Raw genomic sequence first — 27,630 nt, forward strand, 5'->3', positions numbered from 1 at the left:
TTCCATATGACCCTGCAATCCCACTCTTGGGCATCTATCCGGACAAAGCTCTACTTAAAAGAGACACATGCACCCGCATGTTCATTGCAGCCCTATTCACAATAGCCAGGACATGGAAACAATCCAAATGTCCATCGACAGATGATTGGATTCGGAATAGGTGGTATATATACACAATGGAATACTACTCAGCCATAAAAAAGGATGACATGATGCCATTTGCAGCAACATGGATGGAACTAGAGAATCTCATACTGAGTGAAATGAGCCAGAAAGACAAAGCCAAATACCATATGATATCACTTATAACTGGAATCTAATATCCAGCACAAATGAACATCTCCTCAGAAAAGAAAATCATGGACTTGGAGAAGAGACTTGTGGTTGCCTGATGGGAGGGGGAGGGAGTGGGAGGGATCGGGAGCTTGGGCTTATCAGACACAACCTAGAATAGATTTACAAGGAGATCCCGCTGAATAGCATTGAGAACTATGTCTAGATACTCATGTTGCAACAGAAGAAAGGGTGGGGGAAAAAACTGTAACTGCAATGTATACATCTAAGGATGACCTGACCCCCTTGCTGTACAGTGGGAAAATAAAAAAAAAAAAAAAAAAAAAAAAGAAATCATGAGAAGAGAAGGGTACAAATGCAGGACACTGGAGATGCACTTGAAAGAGACCAACGACTTAAAACAATCTTGTATAAATAAAGAATCCTGTATCGAAACTTCAGAGTAACTATGAACAAACAATCTACAATAGAAACACACACACATAAGAAAAAGCAACACAAACACAACACTAAATTTAGTCATCAAACCGCAAGAGAACCAGAGAAGGGAAGAAAAACGACCAACAAAAACAAATACAAAAAAGTTAATAAAATGGCAATAAGAACGTACACATCAATAATTACTTAAATGTAAATGGACTAAATGCCCCAGCCAAAAGATAAAGATAGACTGGCTGAATGCATACAAAAACAAAAACAAGACCCACTTCAGTTCTAAGGACACATACAAATTGAAAGTGAGAAGATGGAAGTAAATATTCCAAGCAAATGGAAATCAAAAGAAAGCTAGAGTAGCAATACTCATATTGGAAAAAAAACAGACCTTAAAATAAAGAATATTATAAGAGACAAAGAAGAATATTACATAACAATCAAAGGATCAATCCAAGGAGAAGATATAACAATTGTAAATATGTACGCACTCAACATAGGATCACCTCAACATATAAGGCAACTGCTAACCTTTTTTTTTTCCTTTTTTGGTTTTTAGGGTCACACCCACAGCATATGGAGGTTCCTAGGCTAGGGGTCAAATCAGAGCTACAGCTTCCTGCCTAGAACACATGCACAAAAACGTCAGATCTGACCCATGTCTGCGACCTACAACCCAGCTCACAGCAATGACAGATCCTTAATCCACTGAGTGAGGCCAGGGATTGAACCTGCATCCTCATGGATGCTAGTCAGATTTGTTCCCACTGAGCCATGACAGGAAATCCAGCAACTGCTAATAACCTTAAAAGGAGAAATTGACAATAACAGAATAATAGCAGGGAACTTTAACACCCCACCTACAGCAATGAACACATCATCCAGACACATCTGTCCAACAAGGAAACACAGGCCTTAAATAATTCAGTAGACCAGTTGGACCTAATAGATATTTATAGAACATTCCATCCAAAAAGCAGCAGAATACACATTCTTCTCAAGTGCATGTGGAACATTCTCTAGGATTGATCACATTCTGTGCCACAAATCAAGCCTCTGTAAATTTAAGAAAATTGAAATCATATCAAGCATCTGTTCTAACCACAATGCTATACAACTGGAGATTAACAGCAAGGGAAAAAACTGCAAAAAACACAAAGAGCTGGAGACTAAACACATGCTACAAAACAGCCAATGGATCGCTGTAGAAATAAAGGAAGAAATTAAAAAATACCTAGAAGCAGTGTATGCTGTGGTGGGTGCGGCTGGCATGCCCACAGCCCTTGTCCTGGACCTCAGAAAGTTTGCTTTTCACTCTCACTCTTTGCTGGATGAGAACAAGAGGGGAAGTGCAATGGGAAGAGTAGGCATTTGGGGAAGGAGAGACTGAGAGGCCTTCCTAGAGAGGGAGGGAGGTCCACAAAGCTGCCTCCCAGACACAGATTAGGGAAGTGGCCAAAGAGCTGATGGAAGAGATTGAGGGGATGAGTTTAGCAAGGGGCTGGGGGAAGGAGGATGTAGGGAAAGGGCAGGGTGAATGGTTCAGAATGAAATGAGAATCCAGCTGTTTGAAACTCCTGTCAACACTGGACTGGTCCTTCTCCCACATTAGTCGGACAGCCCAGGACACAACTGTGATCCATGTGGAGCCCTTAAGCCAGCCAACTCACCTCCTTCTCTGCCACAGTTCATTCCTCATTGGATGATACAGCTGGAGCATCACTGATGCTGCACATACCAGAAATGGTTCTTGCCCTTAAGAAGCTCCCCTGCAGGGGAAGATGAGCACATGCATATAAAACTTGGCATGTGCACACTCTTGTGTATGGGATGGATGGTCGGGGGACTTGCCAGTACTCTACTGGGTATTCTGTGATAACATATATGGGAATGGATATGTGCATATAGGTTACAGAATCACTTGGCTGTACAGTGGAAATTAACACAACTTTGTAAATCAACTATACTTCAGTAAAATTAAAAAAAAAAAACCTAAATAACAGGAATTCCCATTGTGGCTCAGCAGATTAAGAATCCAACCAGTATCCACGAAGATGAAGGTTCCATCCCTGGCCTTGCTCAGTTGGTTAAGGACCCTGCATTGCCATGAGCTGCAGTGTAGGTGGCAAATGTGGCTTAGATCTGGCATTGCTGTGGCTGTGGTGTAGGCCTGCAGCTACAGCTCTGATTTGACCCCTAGCCTGGAAACTTACATGTGCTGCAGGTGTGGCCCTAATAAGAAAAAAAAAATACCTAGAAGCAAAAGACAAAAAAAGATACAACAATCCAAAACCTATGGAATGCAGCAAAAACAGTTCTAACAGAGAACTTTATAGCAATACAAGCTTACCTCAAGAAACAAAAAAAAAAAGCTCAAATAAACAGCCTAACTTTACACCTAAAGGAACTAGAGAGAGAAGACCAGACAAGACCTAAAGTTAGCAGAAGGAAAGAAATCATATAGATCAGAGCAGAAATAAATGAAATAGAAACAAAGAAAACCATAGAAAAGATCAATGAAATGAAAAGCTGGTTCTTTGAAAAGATCAACGAGATTGATAAACTCATAGTCAGACTCAAGAAAAAAAGAGAGAGGACTCAAATAACCAAAATTAGAAGACTAATTCCAAGACTAAACCAAGATTAAATAGAAAAGGTGAACAAACCAGCCACAAGTACTGAAATTGAAACTGTGATTAAAAACTTCCAAAAAAAAAAAAAAAGTCTAGAACCAGAAGGCTTCCCAGGTAAATTCTATCAAGCATTTAGAGAAGAGTTAACACCTATTCTTCTGAAACTATTACAAAAAAGTCAGAGGAAGGAACCCTTCCAAACTCATTCTATGAGGCCACCATCACCCTGATACCAAAATCAGACAAAATACCACACACACACACACAAATTACAAGCCAGTATCACTGATGAACATAGAAGCAAAAATTCTCAACAAAATACTAGCAAACCGAATCCAACAATACATTAAAAGAATTGTACACCATAATCAAGTGGAATTTATCCCAGGGATGCAAGAATTCTTTAATATCTGCAAATCAATCAGTGTGATACACTACATTAACAAACTGAAGAATAAAAAGTATATGATCTTTTCAATAGACTCAGAAAAAGACCCTGACAGAAATTCAACACCCATTTCTTTCTTTTTTTTTTTTTTTTTTTTTTTTTGTCTTTTTGCCTTTTCTAAGGCTTCTCCCATGGTATATGGAGTTTCCCAGGCTAGGGGTGTAATTGGAGCTGTAGCCACTGGCCTACGCCAGAGCAATGCGGGATCTGAGCTGCATCTGCAACCTACACCACAGCTCATGGCAACACCAGATCCTTAACCCACTGAGCGAGGCCAGGGATCAAACCCGCAACCTCATGGTTCCTAGTCGGATTCGTTAAACACTGAGCCATGACGGGAACTCCAACACCCATTTCCGATAAAAAAAAAAAAACCTCCAGAAAGTGGGCATAGAGGGAGCCTACCTCAATAGAATAAAGGCCACATATGACAAACACACAGCTAACATCATTCTCAATGGTGAAAAGCTGAAAGAATTCCCACTAAGTACAGGAACAAGACAAGGATGTCCACTCTCGCCACTACTATTCAACATAGTTTTGGAAGTCCTAGCCATGGCAATCAGAGAAGAAAAAGAAATAAAAGGAATCCAAATTGGAAAGGAAGAAGTCTATCACTGTTTGCAGATGACAGACATGATAGTGTAATTAGAAAATCCTAAAGACAACACCAGAAAACTCTTAGAGTTCATCCATGAATTTGGCAAAATCGCAGGATACAAAATTAATACAGAGAAATCGACTGCATTTTTTTTTGTCTTTTTGCCTTTCCTTGAGCCATTCCTGTAGCCTATGGAGGTTCCCAGGCTAGGGGTCCAATCGAAGTTGTAGCCACCAGCCCACACCACAGCCACAGCCACAGCAACGCGGGATCCGAGCCACATCTGTGACCCACACTACAGCTCACAGCAACACCAGATCCTTAACCCACTGAGCAAGGCCAGGGATCGAACCCACAACCTCATGGTTCCTAGTTGGATTCGTTAACCACTGCACCACAACAGGAACTCCTCAACTGCATTTTTATATGCTAACAACAAAGGATAAGAAAGAGAAATAAGGGGGTAAATCCTATTTACCATAACATCGGAAAGAATAAAATACCTAGGAATAAACCTACTTAGAGAGACAAAAGACCTGTACTCTGAAAACTATGAGATGCTGATGAAAGAAATCAAAGATGACACAAACAATGGAAGGACATACCATGCTCTTGGATTGGAAGAATCAATATTATCAAAATGACTATACTACCCAAGCCAATCTATAGATTCAATGCAATCCCTATCAAATTACCAAGGATATTTTTCACAGAACTGGAACAAAATAGTTTAAAGTTTGTTTGGAAGCCCAAAAGACCCAGAATAGCCAAAGATATCCTGAAGAAGAAAAATGGAGCTGGAGGAATCAGGGTCCCTGACTTCAGACTCTCCTACAAAGGTACAGTCTTCAAAACCATATAGTACTGGCAAAAAAACAGAAATATAGATCAGTGGGACAGGATAGAAAGCCCAGAATTAAACCCATGCACCTACAGCCAACTAATCTATGACAAAGGAGGCAAGAATACACAATGGAGGGAAAAAAAAAAAAAAAAAAACAGTCCCTTCAATAAGTGGTGCTGGGAAAACTGGGCAGCCACATGTAAAAGAATGAAATTAGAACACTCCCTAACACCATACACAAAAATAAACTCAAAATGGATTAAAGACATAAATATAAGACCAGATACTATAAAACACCTAGAGGAAAATATAGGCTGAACACTCTGACATAAACCACAGCAGTATCTTCTCAGATCCACCTCCTAGAGTAATGACAATAAAACCAAAAATAAATGGTAAACTGAAAAGTTTCTGCACAGCAAAGGAAACCCTAAACAAAATGAAAAGACAACCCACCAAATGGTAGAAAATATTTGCAAATGAAGCAACTGACAAGTGATTAATCTCCAAAATTTATAAATATCTCCTGCAGCTCAATACCAAAAAAACAAAAAACCCCATCAAAAAATGGGTGGAAGATCTAAGCAGAGAATTCTCTGAAGATATACAGATAGCCAAAAAAACACATGAAAATTTGTTCAACATCAATAATTATTAGGGAAATGCAAATCAAAACTATGAAGTACCACCTTACATCAGCCAAAATAGCCATCATCAAGAAAGTCTACAAACAGTTCCTGTTGAGGCTCAGTGGAATCCAATCTGACTAGTGTCCATGAGGATGCAGGTTCAATCCCTGGCCTTGCTCAGTGGGTTAAGGATCCCTCATTGCCAGGAGCTGTGGTGTAGTTTGCAGACACAGCTTGGATATGACTACACATTGCTATGGCTGTGGCATAGTCCAGGGCTACAGCTCATATTTGACCCCTAGCCTGGGAACCTCCATATGCCTCGGATGTGGCCCTAAAAAGACAAAAATAAATAAATAAATAAAAGTCTGCAAACAATAAATGTTGGAGAGGGTGTGGACAAAAGGGAATCCTACCACACTGTTGGTGGGAATGTAAATTGGTGCAACCATTATTGAAAACAGTATAGAGATTCCTAAAAAAACTCTAAATAGAATTACCATTTGATCCAGCAATCACACTCCTGGGCATCTATCCAGAGAAAACCATGACCTGAAAAGATGCATACACTCTATACAATTGCCAAGACATGGAAGCAACCTAAATGTCCATTGACAGAGGAGTGGATAAAGAACATGTGGTACATATACACAATGGATTATTACTCAGCCGTAAAAAGGAAAGAAATAATGGCATTTTCAGCAACTTGGATGGACCTAGTGGAGGCTGTCATGCTGAGTGAAGTTAGTCAGACAGTAAGACCAATGTCACATGCTCTCACTTATATGTGGAATCTTAAAAAAGGAAATAATGAACTTCTCCGCAGAACAGAAAATGACTCACAGTCTGAAAAACTTATGGGTACCAAAGCAGATAGGTTGGTGGGTTGGGGGATGCAGTGGGGGTTTGGGATGGAAATGCTATAAAGTTGCATTGTGATGATCATTGTGCAACTATAAATGTAATAAAATTTATTGAGTTAAAAAAAGAATACAAAGGTTTTTCCTTATTACATCTGCTGAGGAACTGTGTGTCTGTGATTGACTTTTAATGAGAAATATTCTGACCATATTTGGGGATCATTTAGAGCCAGGAAATGAGCTGAGCATCCACCCCACCCCACTCCCCACTGCCAGCACTTTTGGAATTACCTATCTTTGAAGAGGATTAGGGTTCCACTCCTGTAAACTTTTCTGGTGGCCTAGAAGAGGTGACTTGAGTTCTACTGAGCCCGGTGGGAAAGGAGGATACCTTCTCTATGCTTACGGGATAAAAAAGCCGAAGTCTGCCTAAACAAAATACACATGGTTTGCTAAGAAACGTGAATCAATATTTCTGGCTCCAGCACCTGGCATCAAATATTCAGCTTGAGGAAAAGAGAACCCTGCCTACATGGCCTGACACTGGCTGCTTACTCTCTGATTAGACCCATACAGAACTAGTGGTGTTGGCCACTGGGCATATGGGAAGACATGGAGCCCACTCAAGTGGGTTTGAATTTGATCCACTGTTGCACTTTTTTTTCTTGAAATGAGGTACATTTTGTAACCAAACTTCATTCGGATTAGACATTTCTTCCAGACTTTGATACTAGTTATAAAATAGGTAAATAGCGGACCTTGTATAAATTCTATAGGCCTCAGGAAGGCCAACTGGTCAAGACATACCTGCTTTAAGAGCTATACCAAGTCTGGGTTGTCCTTTTCCAGGACCCCTACCTTACTGACTAGGGCAGCTGAAGCTCAAATGCATACGTTAATTAGTCCTTTGTTGACAGAGGTTTCTGACGTGGGGTGAAACTTGGATTATAGAAGCTATAACAAACACTAAAAATGTCAGTGGAAGCATTTCTGACACACAGCAGATGTCAGGATATAATTTTCAAGGAGATGAAGTATTTTAGAGCCAATAAGTAGGGGTTTCTGTACTGTTTAATGCTAAGATATAGACCTGCTTTTCAAATTTTCACCAGGGGTTGAATCTAACGGTGATTTTTACAGCTTATTTCCAAAGATAAATTTGTGGGTGGGACATGACTGTGTCTCAAGATATGGGATGAAGTATATAAGAACTATGGGGTTTTTTAATTTTGTTCTTGTTTTTATTTGTTTTAATATAAAGGCTACTCTGACACACACACACACACACAAGAGCAGTCATAGCATTCCTGACATTGCAGGTTCAGCTCCCTCAGTCTGTGGGAGAACTTGTTTTACATTCAGCAACTTATCCTGTTTGTTTAGCAATCAAATGAATCCCCCTTTTTGAGAAAAATTGTGTCAAAACAAGAGCCTCTCCTATCAGGAGAGGACCTGGGTCCTAGGTCACAGCTCATGGACACACTGTTGGCTGTGTCAGCATTTGGACCTCTGGGCTGAATGCTTTCATGTTCATACCTTTGAAATGACTGTGTTTTGCTTTTTAGGGCCACACTCATGGCATATGGAGATTCCCAGTCTAGGGGTAAAATCAGAGCTACAGCTGCCAGCCTATGCCACAGCCACATCAACACCAGATCTGAGCCGAATCTGTGACCTACACCACAGCTCATGGCAATGCTGGATCCTTAACCACTGAGTGAGACCAGGGATGGAACTCACACCCTCATGGTTCCTAGTCAGTTTTGTTTATGCTGACCAGCAACAGAAAATCCTCTCCTTGGTTTTTTGTTTGTTTTTTGTTTTTTTGTTTTTGTTTTTTGTCTTTTCTGGGGCCGCACCTGCTGCATATGGAGGTTCCCCAAGCTAGGGGTCTAATCAGAGCTGTAGCTGCCAGCCTATGCCAGAGCTACAGCAATGTAGGACCTACACCACAGCTGACGGCAATGCCAGATCCTTAACCCACTGAGCAAGGCCAGGGATCGAACCTGCAACCTCATGGTTACTAGTTGGACTCATTAACCACTAAGCCATGATGGGAACTCCTCTCCCTGTTCTTAACAGAGCAGAAATAAAATTCCATGGCTTCCTGTGGCACTGAGCCTTGCAGATGGTCTAGTCTGCAAGCTGATATGATATCCTACCAGCTACTATGTTGTTTAATTTTCTGTGACTGATTTCACTCTTTTGGTATTACTCCAAAAATGCCCATTGGTCAGAAGACCTAAATAGACATTTCTCCAAGACAATATACTGATGGCCAGTGGGCACATGAAAAGATACTAAACATTGCTAATTCTTAGAGAAATGTAAACCAAAACCACAAAAAAAGTCAGAATGGCCATACTCAAAAATTTATTATTACAAATAACAAATGCTGGAGAGGTTGTAGAGAAAAGGAAGCCTACCTACACTGTTGGTGGGAATGTAAATTGGTGCAACCACTATGGAGAACAGTATGGAAGTTAGTCAAAAAAACTAAAAATATAACTGCCATATGATCCAGCAGGAATCTGGGTCAAACCTGACTGCAGTTCTTGGAGGACATCCTGGGAAAACAGGGGTGAATGTGGCTTGTTGTGAGGGACGGACATTGAAAGCAAATCTCTCGGGAATATTCAACAGCTTGCCTTTCTCTGGAGGTGGCCATTTGGGGAAAATCTGGCCCCACCCCTCACTAAGCTGCTGAGAAGCCCCAGGGCAAACAACAATCCAAGTGGGATCACAGCCCCGCCCCTCAGTAAACAGGCTGCCTAAAGACCCCTCAGTCACACAGCTGCCTCTAATCCCATCCAGAGACTAAGCCCCACCCACCAGAGGGATTAGAATCAGCTCCACCTACCAGTGGGCAGGCATCAGTCCCCCCCATCAGGAAGCCTACAGCAAACCCCCATACCGACTTCAGCCACAACGGGGGCAGACACCCGAAGTAAGAGAGGCTATGACTCTATTATCTGTAAAAAGGTCACCACACCAAAAACCTATAAAAATGAAAAGAGAGAACTATAACGCACATGAGGGAGAAAGGAAAAAACCCAGAAAATCAGCTAAGTGATCAGGAGATTCTCAGCCTCCAGGAAAAAGACTTTAGATTGTTGATGCTGAAGATGATGTAAAACATTGGAAATAAACTTAAAGCAAAGATGGATAACTTACAGGAAACACTAACCAAAGAGATACAAGATATAAAACTTAAACAAGAAGAGATGCAGGAGTTCCCGTCGTGGCGCAGTGGTTAACGAATCCGACTAGGAACCATGAGGTTGCGGGTTCGATCCCTGCCCTTGCTCAGTGGGTTAACGATCCGGCGTTGCCGTGAGCTGTGGTGTAGGTTGCAGACGCGGCTCAGATCCCGCGTTGCTGTGGCTCTGGCGTAGGCCGGTGGCTACAGCTCCGATTCAACCCCTGGCCTGGGAACCTCCATATGCCGCGGGAGCGGCCCAAGAAATAGCAACAACAACAAAAAGACAAAAGACAAAAAAAAAAAAAAAAGAGAGATGCAAAATACAATAACTGAAATAAAAAATTCACTAGAAGCAGCTAACAGCAGAATTCAGGAGGCAGAAGAACAAATAAGCAAGGTGGAGGACAGATTAGTGGAAATTACGGATGCAGAACAGAAAAGAGAAAAAAGATTGAAACCAAATGAAGAGAGTCTCAGAGAACTCTGGGACAACGTGAAACGCACCAACATCCATGTTATAGGGGTGCCAGAAGGAGAAGAGAGCAAAAAGGGGACAGAAAAAATATTCCAAGAGATAATAGGCGAAAACTTCCCTCACATGGGAAAGGAACCACTCGCTCAAATCCAGGAAGCACAGTGAGTACCATATAAAATATATCCAAGGAGGAACACTCCAATTCACATATTAATCAAACTGACCAAAATTAAAGACAAATAGAAAATCTTGAAAGCAGCTAGGGAAAAGAAACAAGTAACATACAAGGGAACCCCAATAAGGTTATCGGCAGATTTTTCAGCAGAAACTCTGCAGGCCAGAAGGGAGTGGCATGATATACTTAACGTGATGAAAGGAAAAGCCCTCTAACCAAGATTACTCTACCCAGCAAGGCTCTCATTCAGATTTGAAGGAGAAATCAAAAGTTTCACAGATGAGCAAAAGCTAAGAGAATTTAGCAACATTAAACCAACCTTACGACAAATACTGAAGGAACTTCTCTAGGCAGAAAAGAAAAGACAGCAACAGGAAACAAAAATTCCACGAATGACAAGGCTCACCAGTAAAGGTATATATACAGTAAAGATATGAAATCATCCATGCACAATTGTACCACCAAAATCAGAAATCACGAGAAGAGGTGGGTACAACTGCAGGACACTGGAGATGAACTTGCAATTAAGAGACCAACAACATAAAACAATCTCATATACATACAGACTCATATCAAAACTTCAGAATAACTGCAAACCAAAAATCTACGATTGATACACAAACAAGGAATCTCTGGAGAAGAAATATATCTCATAGTAAACAAGTGCATAATCCACCATGAAGGGGGTCATTTGACCTCATTCTTGGAATGCTGACGTCTTCTTAGATCTGATTCTGATTTCATCTCCATCAAAGACTTTATGATAATTATAATTAAATAATGCAACTGTACAATTAAATAATACAGTTCTACAATTGTATTATTAATAACCATTTCTCTCCATGGCACAATGTAAGGTCTATAATGTCTTGTTTATCACATCACCTAGAATGGTGTAATGCCTATATTGAAAAATCAATAAGATGTAACAAATTGTGAGGACATTTTTATATAGTTACACTGTTTTTTAACCAAAAAAAAAAAAAAAAGCATGTGGTACAAGATAGCCTCCATCCACATGCTGTCTGTAGTGATTTCCCAGGAGACCCTGAAGTGAGAGGACACAATTAAAGCATCATTGTCCCCTCCAGAAAATAGCCAGAGTCCTGAGTGTGCCAGGCTGCCAGCCTCCATTCCATCATTTGCTTTTCTGTTTTAAATGTTGGTTACAACAACAGGTTAATCTCCAAAATTTACAAAGAGCTCATACAGCTCAATATCAAAAAAATCAAACAACCCAATCAGAAAATGGGCAGAAGACCTAAACAGACATTTCTCCAAGAAGATATACAGATGGCCAACAGGCACATGAAGAGATGCAAATCACTAATTATTAGAGAAATGCAAATCAAAACTACAAAATTACCTCATACCTGTCAGAGTGGCCACCTTTTAAAAATCTGCAAAAAATGAATACTGCAGAGGATGTGGAGAAAGGGGAAAACTTCCTACACTGTTGGTGGGAATATAAACATGCAGCTTCTATGAAAAACAATATGGAGTTTCCTCTAAAAATTAAAAAAAACAGGGGAGTTCCCATCATGGCACAGTGGTTAATGAATCCGACTAGGAACCATGAGGTTATGGGTTCGATCCCTGGCCTTGCTCAGTGGGTGAAGGATCCGGGATTGCCGTGAGCTGTGGTGTAGGTCACAGAAGCGGCTGGGATCCTGCTTTGCTGTGGCTCTGGCGGAGGCCGGCGGCTACGGCTCCGATTGGACCCCAGCCTGGGAACCTCCATATGCCATGAGAAGCGGCCATAGAAAAGGCAAAAAGACAAAAAAAATTTTTTTAAATAAATAAAAATTAAAAAAACAAAGGTAACTACCATATAATCCTGAAACTAATACAACATTATGAAGTATACTTCAATTTTTAAAAATGTGGTTTCCTAAGAACCTACAGCAGCCCCATCATGTGCTGCATTTTCTTTTTTTTTGGATTAATGAGGTGGTCTGTTGAAGCTTGATGAGCCAAATTATTATCAATGAATGCAACCCATAACACAATAAAAGCAAATAAATGACTGTAACTCCATTTGTCAAAGAATCTTCTTGGCATGGGAGATGCATAGTTGTTTCTTCCCAGCGTTCAACAGGAAAAGTGAAAGTGATAGCTGTGATGTTGATTCTTGTGTGTGTGTGTGTGTGCCTGCAAGTGTATGCGTGCGCACGCCGGTCTGTGTGTTTGGGGTCGCACATATGTCATATGGAAGATCCCAGGCTGGGGTGAAATCAGTGCTGTAACCACCAGCCTATGGCACAGCCACAGCAACACCAGATCGAAGCCGCATCTGTGACCTCTCCACAGCTCATGGCAACCCCTGATCCTTAACCCACTGAGGCCTGGGATTGAACCTGGATCCACATAAATGCTAGTTGGGTTGGTTTCTGCTGAGCCACAACAGGAACTCTCTTGATTCTTCTAAAGCAGACTTCATACAAGCATTGAATATCTCTCAGGGCATTTAGAAAGTTTGTTGTCTTTTTTATTTATTTTTTTTTTACATTTTTATTTTATTTTGCCTATTTAGACTGCATCTGCAGCATATGGAGGTTCCCAGGCTAGGAGTCAAATTGGAGCTATGGCTGCTGGCTTACACCACAGCTACAGCAACGCAGCATCTGAGCCACATCTTTGACCTACACCACAGCTCACGGCAATGCAAGATCCTCAACCACTGAGCAAGGTCAGGGATCGAACCCGTGTCCTTATGGATTCTAGTTGGGCTTGTTACCACTGAGCCACGATGGGATCTCCAGGTTTGATGTCTTTAAAGAAGAAGGATAAGATATCCATCAAGGTCTGACAGTGCATTGAATTTGTTTTTATTTGAGAAGGAACTAACTAAACACTCCATCATAAAAGTCCTGGTAGGGAACATGGATGACTGTATTGATTGGACTCTGTCAGAATGAATGATAATAAATGGCTTTCTCTGGCATCCAACAGAAATTTACTTATCTGAAATGGTGCGTTGAAATGATGAAACAAAAATAATGTCAGAACGGTTGGCTGACTGTCCTTTTTATTTTTTCTGCTAACGGCAGAAGCACTGATGTGATGCTTCACCTCACAGAGGAATAGGAGGCCCTCCTCTCCTTAAACATAGAGTTCCACCAGCTGCCAGTAATAGCTGCCTGCTGCTAAAATATCACCCTAAGTGACAGAACTGAGGACGCGAATATTTAGGAAAACAAGAATCAAAGCAGAGGAAGTAGGCAAATACAAAAGAACTGATTAAAAAAAAGCAAGTAAGGAAAAGATCAAGTTGTAAAAACTCTAGACTTTTTCTACCCATAAATTTAGTACAGGCAGCATCTTTTCCCTGTTTACCTGGTTCATTTCTCTAGCCAATAACCGTGAAGATGCCTCTGCCACAGGAATAAAGTTGTGATTTAATGACCCAAAGCCCTTTAGTAGACACCATTTGCCGTAAAGAGAGAGGGTCAAAGTTCTGTGGCCCAGGAACCACTGAGATATGTGTTTATGATGAGGTCCATCCAAACCATGTCAAACACAGGAAATTCTCACCATGGTTTCCAAAGGCAAGTCTTACCTTCACTTGAAGCAGTGTATGTCAAACTTTCTAGCTCTTTAGAGTCATGCAGGGAGTTTTTAAACCCCAGTACAGTGTTCTCAGACTCTCTAGAGCTGGGCACCAGACTTTGGGGTTTCTTAAAGCTCAGGTAACACCAATGTATCGTTGAGATTCAGAACCATTGGCCTGAAATAGAATCATGTGGGGCACCTAGGACAATTATTTGGGAACCTCCGCAGAGCAATTCACTTTGGAGAAAATATAAAAATGTATGTGGTGTAAGTCAGACAGAGAAAGACAACTGTCATATGAGATCACTAATATTTGGAATCTAATTTGAAATGATATAAAACAACACACACAATAGAAACAAAGATTTCAAAACCAAATTTATGATTACCAAAGTGGAAACATGGGGGGGATGAATTAGGAGGCTGGGATTAACATATATGTACTATTATATATAAAATAGATAACTAACAAGGACCTGCTGTATAGCACAGGGAAATCAACCCAATACTGTGTAATAACATACATGGGAAAAGAATCTGAAAAGGAATGGATACATGTATATGTATAACTAATTCACTTTGCTGTACACCTGCAACCAATACAACATAAGTCAACTATACTCCAGTAAAATTTAATTTAAAAAAATTTATTAATAGTAATGTGTATATGTGCACATTACTACTTTATATTATAGAGTGTTTTTATGTTCTTGTGAGAGTATCTACCCGCCCCCCCAGGAATGTACACTGCATCTCATAAGCTATATGAATGTTAGATGCAAGTAAGCCTGTGTGGTCACTGAAAAAACAGAATAGGGGGTCAAGGACTTGGTCAGGATCTCACCAGACAAGCTGCTGACAGAGCTTGTACCAAAACTGGACCCTTGACTTTCCTGTATCCTTCTCCACAACAACATGGGAGCCATCATTATCTTAGAAGAGCTCCCTAAAAAATTGATATCGTTGGTTTCTTCTGTTATGAACTGTGATTTAACCTCATCTACAAACGTCTATTGAATTGCTTTAGGTTGCTTTAGTGGCCTCTGATACTAGGACAGATGAAACGACCTGCCAATTTTAGCTTGTCTAAAGTTTTCAAATTTTGTTATTGTTGCTGTGATATTTGCAACTGTATTTATTTCTCTTGTCCTACACCTGCAGCAAGTCTCAAAGATTTAACAAAAACCACTGAGAGGAGAAACTGAAAGTGGAGAAAGGTTATCCATTGACTTTCGTTTCTTTGGATGCAGATTGGGACAGATGTTCTCCTGGCTCAATGCTTTAGAACAACCCTAACAGCAACATGGATGGACATAGGCATTAACATACTAAATGGAGAAAGCCAGAGAGAGAAAGACAAATATCATACGATATCACTTATACGCAGAATCTAAAAAGATAGAAAATAGAAAGAGACTCACAGACATAGAAAACAAACTTATGGTTACCAAAGAGGAAGGAAGGAAAGGGATAACTTAGAAGTTTCACCATTAGCATATGCACACTACTCTATATAAAATAGATAAATAAGGACCTACTATAGAGGACAGGGAACTGTATTCAATATTTGGTGATAACCTATAAGGAAAAATAAACTGAAAAAGAATATATATATATATATGCACACACACACACACATATATACAATTGGAAATAACACAACATTGTAAATCAACTAGACTTCAATCAAGAAAAAATTATTTTTTGAAAACTTGTGGAAAAAAAAAGGAACAAATCTAAAGAAGCTGCTGTGGAAATGAAGGGTCTTGGGTGTGACCCCCCTCTCTGGACCTCTGCATCCTGGGCAGGGCCCCAGCTTCCTAACCGTTCTGGGGATAAGCCCTCTCTCCAGCTGTGGGGAGATAGAAACCCCTTCCCCCAGCTATACCTCTTGCATGATTTAGACAAATTTTCTGGGAGGCAGTTGCAACCACGTCTCCAGAAGAAAACGCGGTGTTGTATCCCTTAATCTTGCCACTTCTCATCTCTTCTTCTATCACCTGAGATAGAAGACTGGTTTGAAAGAAGACTGGTTTGGCAGAGCCAGGCTTGTGAGAATGGAGTGGGAGGGAGTGTGAGAAGAACTGGCCTTGGGTGTAGGGTCACCTGCCACCAGACTAGGGGAGCTTCTGTTGAGGCCTCTCCTATTTACAACTGAGTGAAATTGCTCTTTTGACAGAGCCACCTTACCTTCCAATCCTCAAAGACCAAGAGGGGGATGTGTGGGATTGAGGTGTCGGTGTGATGGTGGCAAAGAGAAAATAAAGATGAAAACATCTATCCTTCCACTTCATGGTGCAACTCAAGACAATCATATTATCCTTGCAGTCACCTCCAAGATTATTATTTTGATCTGAACAAGGATCTTAAGTGTGCTTAATAGATATTAAATCCATAAATAACTTCAGGCTACAGTATGAGACTTAAAAAAATCCTGAGGTTCTGGAATATGCCACCTAAAAATATTGAACCAGAGTTCCCATCTTAGCTCAGCAGAAATGAACCCAACCAGTATCCACGAGGATGTGGGTTTGATCCCTGGCCTCGTTCAGTGGGTTAAGGATCCAGCATTGCTGTGAGTGTGGTGTAAGTCGCAGACAGGGTTCAGATCCTGCCTTGCTGTGGCTGTGGTGTAGGCCAGCAGCTGCAGCTCCAATTCGACCCCTCGCCTGGGAACTTCCATATGCTGAGAGTGTGGCCCTAAAAAGACAAAAATAAAAAGAATACTGAACCAACTTCTTTAAAAATAAGCACTGAGCAGAAAACTACTAGAGCTTATCAATGAATTTGGTAAAGTTGCAGGATACAAATTTAATACATAGAAGTCTGGACAGAGGAATGGATACAGAAGATGTGGTACACATATACTATGGATATATAAAAAAGAGTGAAATCGTGCCATTTGCAGCAACATGGATGGACCTAGAGTTTATCATACTAAGTGAAGTCTGAGGAAGAAATACACATATCATATGATACCACTTATATGTGGAATCAAAAAAAAAAAAAAAGAAAAAGACAATAAAGATGAACTTATGTCCAAAACAGAAAGAGACACACAGACATAGAAAACAAACTTAGGGTTACCAAAGTGGAAAGGGGGTGGGAGAAAGGATAAATTAAGAGGTTGAGATTAACATATACACATGACTATATAAAAAATAGATAACCAATAAGGACCTACTATATAGCACAGGGAACTCAGTATTTTGTAATAACCTATAAAGGAAAAGAATCTGAAAAAGAATATGTGTGTGTAGGTATAACTGAATCACTTTGCTGTACACCTGAAACTAACATGATATTGTAAATCAATTATAATTCAATTTTTTTAAAAAAAGTCTTAAGTCTGACAAATAGCTGTTGATTAGATCTGCAAATAGCTTCAGGCAGTAAAACAGTATGAGACTTCTAAAAAATCCTGTGGTTCCAAAATATCAAAAAGGTCAAAAAAACTACTGAACAAACTTCTTTAAAAATTATCATTGAGTGCAATTGAAGAGAGAACGCTTGCAGCTTTTTAAGGACATTGTCCCAATTTTCTCTCCATCTAACTAAGTGGGAAGGAGCGGGGGACAGAATAGACAGGCGTTCTTGGCCTTCACGTCACTTCATGGATGAAGAATGTCTACGGATTAGTCATTTCTCCTATTTATATGGTAAATTAGGTTGACTTAATTTATCCCACACAGATCGATCATCAGACTAACTTTGAGAAATCTCCTGGTGACCCTTCTCTTTTACCATCAGACAGAAAAATGCCTGAGTTTTTAGGGTCTTGGTGCTCCCTGGCATGGAGATCCCGTTCTTTCTTCCTTCTTTCCTTCCTTCCTTCCTTCCTTCCTTTCTCTTTCTGTCTGTCTATCTGTTTGTCTGTCTGTCTTTTTAGGGCCACACTCACAGCATATGGAGTTTCCCAGGCTAGGGATCAAATCAGAGCTGTAGCCACCAGCCTATGCCACAGCCACAACATCACCAGACCTGAGCCACATCTTTGACCTACACCAGAGCTCATGGTAATGCTAGATCCTTAACCCAGTAAGCAAGGCCAGAGATCGAACCTGCATCCTCATGAATACTAGTCAGATTCATTTCTCCTAAGCCACAATGGGAACTCCCCCATCATTGCTTATTTGCTCATCTCTGTGTGGAATTCTTTGGCCATGGTGAGGGGGGTGTTTCCTCTTTGTTACCTCCTGAGCTCTTGGTTTGTTGATCCCACATGGAGCCAGGGATGTTTCCTACTCTCCAGGAAACAAAGGTGACATTCCAAGAACTCACTAATTGAGTAAATAAAAATTAGGGAAAAATTATTGTGGGCCAATCATCCACTCAGATTTTAAGAGGACACTAAAAAGGAGTTACTGACTTTTAAAAGTTAAAAATAAACTATTATAAAATTTCTTAGGTGGGGAATCAGACATGACTTGCTAGGTACCACCAAAACTCTAATCAGACTTGCAATCTAGAAGGCTGAGACCTCCCCCACAATGAATGAGCTGCCTTGGAGACCAGTTAACTTAAGCAGTCTTTTGTCATGGGATGTTTCTTTACAACTTCCCCCTACACCCACCCCCAAACCATTACCCACCTTCCTAAGGAGATTTCGTCCCCCTAGGCCTTGAATGCCCACTTAGCCCAAGAACAAACCTGTGCTAAAAATAGAAACTACCCCTTTTCCTATATAACTAGCTGCTCCCTAAGTGGTGGGGAGCCTGAGTTCTCTCAGGGCTCCTGACCAGTCTGTTGGTCAATAAAACTCACTGGAAGTCTCAGCAATCTGGCCTCCTGCCTATTCTTTGATTTTCCACTCTAACAAAAGTGATATTTGTTTTTTTATAAAAATTTAGAAAAAGGAGTTCCCGTCGTGGCGCAGTGGTTAACAAATCCGACTAGGAACCATGAGGTTGCGGGTTCGGTCCCTGCCCTTGCTCAGTGGGTTGAGGATCCGGCGTTGCCATGAGCTGTGGTGTAGGTTGCAGACGCGGCTCGGATCCCGTGTTGCTGTGGCTCTGGCGTAGGCCGGTGGCTACAGCTCTGATTCAACCCCTAGCCTGGGAACCTCCATATGCCGTGGGTGCGGCCCTAAAAAAAAAAAAAGATGAAAAACCAAAAAAAAAAAAAAAAAAAGGTAGAAAGGAGACATCCCGGCCATGACGATTAAGCGAAGTCCAGTCAACAGCCCCTAACGAATCCACTTCTGTAAAGTTGCTTCTGCATCTACTACCTTGCCTGACCTCACTCCTGTCCATCCAGCCAAGCATGGACCCAGAAGAACTAGCCCACAAAAGCCTTGTGAAACCCTTCCTGGGGCTCAGACTCGGGAGAGCAATCTCCTCTGAGCCTGCCAGCACAGTAAATCTGAGCTCTGCAACTCTCCGAGTGCTCCCTTAGTTTCTCACAGGATAAAAGAGCTTCTAGAGCTGATACACTGTGGCCACAGGGCTGCTGCTGGAGATGATACACTACAGCCCTGGCGGTAGCAATGTTACATGGGTTCCAATCTCCTCTATTTGAGACAAAAATATCTGGTCCCCCTCCCTGAAGTGAAAAAGGAATGGGCTTTCTCTCTACTTTCAACTGGGGACATCTTGTTTTGTCTTTTCTTTTCTTCTTTTCTTTAATTTTCTTCTCTCTCTCTCTCTCTCTCTCTCTCTCTCTTTCTTTCTTTCTCTCTTTTTTTTTTTGTCATTATAAGGCTGCATATGGAGGCATATGGAGGTTCCCAGGCTAGGGGTTGAATCGGAACTACAGCCGCAGAGCCGAGCTGCTCCTGGGACCTACACCACAGCTCACAGCAACGCCAGATCCTTAACCCACTGAGTGAGGCCACTTCATGGACACTAGTCAGGTCATTGCCTGGAAACCATGAAGGAATGCAAAAGCACATGTCCAGGCACAGAGGAAACAAATCTGACTAGGAACCATGAGGTTGCAGGTTTCGATCCCTTGCCTAGCTGAGTGGGTTAAGGATGTAGTGTTGCTGTGAGCTGTGGTGTAGGTCACAGATGCACCTTGGATCCCAAGTTGCTGTGGCTCTGGTGTAGGGCAGCAGCTACAGCTCTGATTCAACCCTTAACCCGAGAACTTCCATATGTCATGGGTGTGGCCCTAAAAAGCAAAAAGCAAAAAAAAAAATTCTGATATACAGATAAACTCTCCTTTCTTCTTCCTGCCCCATGTGCATGCAGTGCCCTAGGCTGTATGTTAACACATTATGAATCACATGACATTTGATTGGAGCTCATCATTGAACTATTAGTAATTATCCAGCCAGCACTTTACTACCTGCTGTGTTAAGTGGAACGTCCTGTTATCTGTCCTAAAAACCCTTTTCTTCCATCTCTAAGGTGCTGCACTGTGGCCAAGATTTTTGACATCTGACAGGCGGATTCTGAATCATTCCAGACCCCCTTCATTAGACGTCAACCTTAGTTTTCTGTGAACTCCCAGGGACAGATTACACAGGTGGCATTGGAAGGCCTCTGAAAGGCACACACACAAGAAGGGAATGGAATGAGTATATTGAAAATATAATCTTTTTCTCCTTATGTTCTTTTGTTCTTTTCTTTGGTCTGGCTTCCTGTCTGCGTCCCCATGTCTAGCACAGTGCCAGGCAGGTGACAGGTATTTGACAAGTAAATGAAATGAACATACTGAACACACCGGAGAATTTTCTTTTTCTTTTTTTACTTTCAATTTCCTTGGTTCTTCCACCTGCCTTTCTCTTAGTTGACTCCAAGCACCATAGTGACATTCTTGTAAAAGTCGGAAACAATTTATAAAACCCACAGAGCAAACCGCACATTAATGTACCCAACGTTTCTAGATGTTAATGGTTAGAGTAAAACTTGAATAAGTGAAGAACAGATTTGTTCCTGATGAAAAAACTACATTTCATAAAATTGCCTGTCATTTCTAAATTGTAGGTCCCACCAGAGCTGAGGGAAGGCAGTGGGGAGGGGAGAGGGAGAGGGAGAGGGAGAGGGATGGAGTGGGAGTTTGGGGTTAGTAGATGCAAACTATTACATTTAGAATGAATATACAACAAGGTCCTACTGTAAATATAGCACAGGGAATTATATTCAATCTCCTGGGATAAACCATAATGGATAGGAATATTTTAAAAATGTATGTGTGTGTATATAACTAAACACTTTGCTCTACAACAGAAATTAGCATTATACTGTAAATCAACTTTAATAAAAAATAAATAAATTTTTTAAAAGACAAAAAAAGAGTTGCCAGGGGGAATTCCCTTTGTGGAGCAGTGGAAACAAATCTGACTAGTATCTATGAGGATGCAGGTTTGATCCCTGGACTTGCTCAGTGGGTTACAGATCTGGCATTGCCATGAGCTGTGATGTAGGTCGCAGACATGGCTCAGATCCCACGTTTCTGTGGCTGTGGCATAGGCTGGCAGCTGTAGCTCTGATTTGGCCCCCAGCCTGGAAACTTCCATATGCTGTGAGTGAGGCCCTAAAAAAAGCAAAACAAAACAAAACAAAACAACAAAAAAAACACAACAAAAACAAAACAAAACCAAACAAATAAACAAAAAAACCCAAAAAAGTTGCAGGGGATACAACTTGCTCTTAAAAGTTCAGGAAAAGACTCAGGAGGAGTTCCCTCGTGGCTCAGTGGATTAAGGATCAAACATTGTCGCTGCTGTGGCTCTGGTTACAGCTCTGGCACTGGTTCAGTCCCTGGCCTGGTAACTTCTGCATGCTGGGGGTGCAGCCAAAAAAAAAAAAAAAATAGAGAGAGAGAGAGACTCAGGAGAAAATATTTATATAACATAGGTAGATGGATAATAAAGCAAATGGTGGAAAAATGTTAGCAACAAGTGTATCTAGGTAAAAAGTACAGAGATTTTCTTTGTATGATTATTGCAACTTCTTTGTGATTTTAAAACTATTTCCAAAAACAAAGGTTTTTTTCCTAAGAATACACACAGTTATGGTTCTGTTTACATAAAGTTCAAGAATAGGCAAAACTCGGAGTTCCCGTTGTGGCTCAGTAGTTAACAAATCCGACTAGGAACCATGAGGTTGCAGGTTCAATCCCTGGCCTTGCTCAGTGGGTTAAGGATCCGGCATGGCCATGAGCTGTGGTGTAGGTTGCAGACGAGGCTCAGATCCTGCGTTGCTGTGGCTCTGGCATAGGCTGGCAGCCATAGTTCTGATTAGACCCCTAGCTTTGGAACCTCCACATGCGGCGGGAGCGGCCCAAGAAATGGCAAAAAGACAAAAAAAAAAAAAAAAAAAAAGAATAGGAAAAACTACTATATCCTTCTAGAGATTGGAAGAGATTTCTGCAAGTCTGCTCTGCAGAAGAGCAAGAGGGAGGTCATTGAGTGGGCAGAGCCCACAGGAGTCAGGTATGATGTTGGAGACATTTTATACTTGGATCTTGGAGTTCCCATCATGGCTCAGTGGTTAATGAACCCCATTAGTATCCATGAGGACTCAGGTTCAATCCCTGGCCTTACTCAGTGGGTATTGGCATTGCAGTGAGATGTGGTGTAGGTCACAGATGAGGCTTGGATGCTGAGTTGCTCTAGCTGTGGTGTAGGCTGGCAGCTGCAGCTCTGATTCAACCTCTGCCTTGGAAACTCCATATGTCATGGGTGTGGCCCTGAAAAAAGACAAAAGACCGAAAAAAAAACCTGGATCTTGGCAATGGCTGCTTGAGTGTATGGGTTTATATGCAAAGAGCTATTGGGCTGTTCACTTAAAATTTGTGTACTTATACATATTATGCCTCAATTATAAATGTAAATTTTTTTCATTAATGTGGTTGGGAGCAAGTCTTGTGGATAAAAGGGCAGGAATGGAATTCAATGAAGGGGGTAATGAAATGGGACCGAGAAAAAGTATTCAAAATTGGACTCAGAATTTTCACAAATGAAATAAACTACTCTAAGTTACCATAGAATTACACAAATAGAAGGATACAACATACTCATTGCTGCTGAAAAAATTCTAAGTCAGAGAGGTTGGATAGGAAAGATCTCAGGAGAACTAAGCAGATGCTTGAAAGGAAATACAGAACCTGGAGAGGAAGAGGATCACACACAAACTTCCTCCTAATTTCCCTTCTTCAACCATTCGTGTAAACTTTTAGGTTGACAGGGTTTTCATTTGAGACTGGTTTGGTGTCTTTTTTTAATGCACAAATATAGAACTGAGGAAAGTCATATCTGTGAGCTAAATAAACAAGCATAAATTATCTCTCTGAGGAGACGTTTTAAAAAAGACTGATGATAGAATCTTTTTTTTTTTTTTTTTTTTTTTTTTTGTCTTTTTGCCATTTCTTGGGCCGCTCCCGCGGCATATGGAGGTTCCCAGGCTAGGGGTCGAATTAGAGCTGTAGCCACCAGCCTACTCCAGAGCCACAGCAACGCGGGATCCGAGCCTCGTCTGTAACCTACACCACAGCTCATGGCAACGCCGGATCATTAACCCACTGAGCAAGGCCAGGGATCGAACCCACAACCTCATGGTTCCTAGTCAGATTCGTTAACCACTGAGCCACGACGGGAACTCCTGATGATAGATTCTTAAGATGGGGCTGCAAGAGAAGGCTGGCTCTTAAGAGTTTCTCTCATGGCCCGGATGCTATGCTGATTCTCAGGAGATCAAAGCCCCAAAGAGCTTACACACCCATAAGTACACATAACAAAGAGTCTTATTAAAAACAGCAATTTGAGACTTCTCATCTGAAAAGAGAAATGAAATCACACTTCCTTGCACCCTCTCTGCTATAGAACAAAACAGTGATGGACAAGATATGTAAATAGGCATAGCCAGATTCCACGACAAATAAACCAGGAAAGGAAAATAAGTAAAGTCGAGAACAAACTGAACCATAAGTCTTTTAAGACATGAATAAGAAAAAAACTCATGGCAGTGGAATGAAAGGGGCCCAAATGCTTGACCCAAGAGAGGAAACTAAAGCCAAAATTTACATGAAACCAGAGGGAGGGCTCCACTATCTCAATATCCTCAGCAAATGAAGACAAGAGAAAAACAAAACTATTGTTGCTCATGACATTTACTGGCCTTGGATGTTGGAGACCACTGCCATTTGCAGCAATGCGGTTGGACCCAGAGAATATTACGCTTAGTGAAATGTGTCAGACAAAGACAAATACTTTAAAATATCACTTATATGTGGAATCTAAAAAATAATACAAATGAATGAATGTGCAAAACAGAAACAGACTCACAGATATAGAAAACAAATCAGTGGTTACCAATAGGGTGAGGCAACTTAAGGGTGTGGGGTTAAGAGAAACAAACTACTAGGCATAAAATAGATAAGCTATTTTAACTCTTTTCTATGTAAATAGATATAGCCATTACCTTTTAATAATTTTTAATGTATAATCATTAAGAATACTGGGGAGTTCTTGTTGTGGCGCAGCAGAACCGAACCTGACTGGTATCCATGAGGATGCGGGTTTGATCTCTGGCCTCGCTCAGTTGGTTAAGGATCCGGTGTTGCCGTGAGCTGTGGTGTAGGTCGCAGATGTGGCTCCAATCCCGAGTTGCTGTGGCTGTGCGGTAGGCCAGCAGCTGTAGCTTCGATTTGACCCCTAGCCTGGGAACTTCCATATGCTGTGGGTGCAGCCCTAAAAAGCAAAAAAAATAATAAGAATATAAATAAATAAATAAAAATAAAAATACTGAATCACTAGGTTGTACACCTGAAATTAATATATTATAGATCAACTATTTCAGTTATATATCAACGTGTGTGTGTATATCTCCTCTCCTGTTTATAAAGGTTTCCATTGTCTTTAGATTAAAATACAAAAAGGAGTTCCCGTTGTGACTCAGCAGGTTAAGAACTCAACTAGTATCCACGAGGATGTGGTTCTGATTCCTGGTCTCACTCGGTGGGTTAAGGATCCTGCGTTGCTATGAGCTCATGAGCTGCAGTGTAGGTTGCAGATAACGGCGTGGATCCCAAGTTGCTGTGGCTACGGTACAGGCCGGCAGCTACAGCTCCAATTCAGCCTCTACCCTGGGGACTTCTACAGTTGTGGCCCTAAAAAGAAAAAAACAATAATAAAATAAAATAAAATAAGAGAAAATCCAAACCAGGAGTTCCTGCTGTGGGGCAATGGGACTGGAGGTATGGAGGTTTCATCCCTGCCCCATAACAGTGGGTTAAAGGATCCAGCATTGTTGCAGCTCTGGCGTAAGTCACAACTGCGACTCGGATCTAATCCCTGGCCTGGGAACGCCATATACTGTGGGGCAGCCAAAAAAATAAAATAAATAAATTTTTTAAAAAAATCCTAAATGAGCAAATGAATGAATGAATGAATGAATGTTATGCCCAAGCTACACGCCAAATTCCTGCTGGCTCAGTAAGTGGATTTACAAGTCTCCACTATTACCAAGATCAGGGTCTTTTGAAATCCTTCTGGACTAAGGGTCCAGGAGCCAGGTAAAAGCAACTGCAAAACTATCAGAAGAGAGTTACCACCTGATAGTACAGTGGGTTAAGAATCCTACTGGCAGCAGCTCAAGTCACAGCTGCAGCTCAGATTCAATTCCTGGTGGGGTGTGCAGCCATAAAATTAAAAAAATATATATCAGATGAAGACAAATAGGCAATGAGGCAAAAAGAGAAAGAGAAAATACATTTTTAAGGGTAAAGAAACCATCTCCCATTCAAAACCAAAATGTTTTAAAATTTTTGTTTTTTTCTTTTTTAATATTTTTAATAAACATTTTTGTTATTTTTTTAATATAAAGAGAAATCAGATGCTAAGAAAGAGCCAAAACAACCAAAAATCAGAATGAATTCTTTCCACGTGAAAGTTATAAACAGTTCAACAAAGATCTTAAAATTAATGTGTTTAGGATGCTCAAAGAAGGATGCTCATGGCAGGAAGTGACAAAACAAAAACAGGCAGAAAGGAAACAACAACGGATTGCTATATTATGAAATGACATGTGCCTAACAATTTAATTTCAAAATACACAAAACATATAAAAATAGAATTACAAGGGGAAAAAAACTCACAATTTAGTGACTAAAAAAATGTTAACATATCTTTATCAGGTCTGTTAAAATAAGCTGATAGGAGAAGCAAACAAAAATCAGTGAAGACATAGAAGATTTGAGTAATACAATTAACATGTTTAATCTAATAGGTATTTATGGAGCCATTACATCCTGGCAGCAGAAAGCTCTCTCTGGAGTTTTCTAGGCATTAATTAATATTTTCCCATCTGGAAGATTCATTCCAGCCTTATCCTAGATAAGGTGACTGTCACTTTGCCTTTATTGCATCAGTAACAACAATAATAGCTAAGATTTATTGAGCCAGGCCAAGGGCTTATTACTTTAACTATTACCTAATTTAATCTCTAAAAATCAACTCTCTAAGACTATACTTGACAAAGTCATGGCCACATGTGATTCTTGAACATATGAAACGTGTCTAGTCTGAACTGAGATATAAAATAAATTTCAAATACACACTGGAATTTTAACACATAGTACAAAAAAACCCACATTTCATTAATAATTTTTATATTTGGAGTTCAAACCCAACTAGCATCCATGAGGACATGGGTTCTATACCTGGCCTCGCTTAGTGGGTTAATGATCCAGTGTTGCCGTGAGCTGTGGTGTAAGTCACAGGTGCAGCTTGGATCTGGCATTGCTATGGCTGTGGTGTAGGCTGGAAGCTACAGCTCTGATTTGACCCCAAGCCTGGGAACCTCCATATACCATGAGTGTGGCCCTAAAAAGACAAAAGACAAAATAATAATAATAATTTTTATATTATCATAGATTGGACACCGACAATTTCATACACACCAACACTGACAAGGCTACTCTGTGACTGCGATGGAGCAGGACAAAAACAAGATCAGCATGAGCACAGTTCACACCATAAAATGACCAACCCCCCACCCCCCCCCGGCCAATATGAGTGATTTCTTTACCAACTACAGCTTTTATCCTACTTTGTTCTCCTTACCTCTGAGGGATAAGAATCATTAAGGTATAAAAATAAATAAATAAAATGAACCAAAAAAAAAAGTAAAAAATAAAAATTATTCAGGTATAGCAGAATTGATCCTGCTTCCAGAGAGCACCCACTCAAAGTACAATCACCTGCCTTTGAACTCTCTCCCAAATCACCTCACACAAGTTCACATCCTGCAAACAGCCCCTTCCTCACCTGAAACGTCTTGAGGATCCTTTTGAAGGGCTATTTTCCACATCGCCCCTGGTCACTGAATCCACTTTCTTCAACCACAGCTGTTTTCCTGATGGCCTTTGGCTGGGGGACATTGACAAAGCCCATTTAACAGATAAGACTATTGAGACTCAGAAAAGCTAAGTAACTTACATAAGGTCACACAGGATACTGGTCTACCATCAGTGATTTTTTTTTTTTTTTTCTATCCTGGACATACATCCAAGTCTCTGGAGATGGGACCCAAATTATCC

This window comes from Sus scrofa, chromosome 13 (genome assembly GCF_000003025.6).
Source record: "Sus scrofa isolate TJ Tabasco breed Duroc chromosome 13, Sscrofa11.1, whole genome shotgun sequence".
In the NCBI taxonomy this organism is placed as follows: Eukaryota; Metazoa; Chordata; class Mammalia; order Artiodactyla; family Suidae; genus Sus; species Sus scrofa.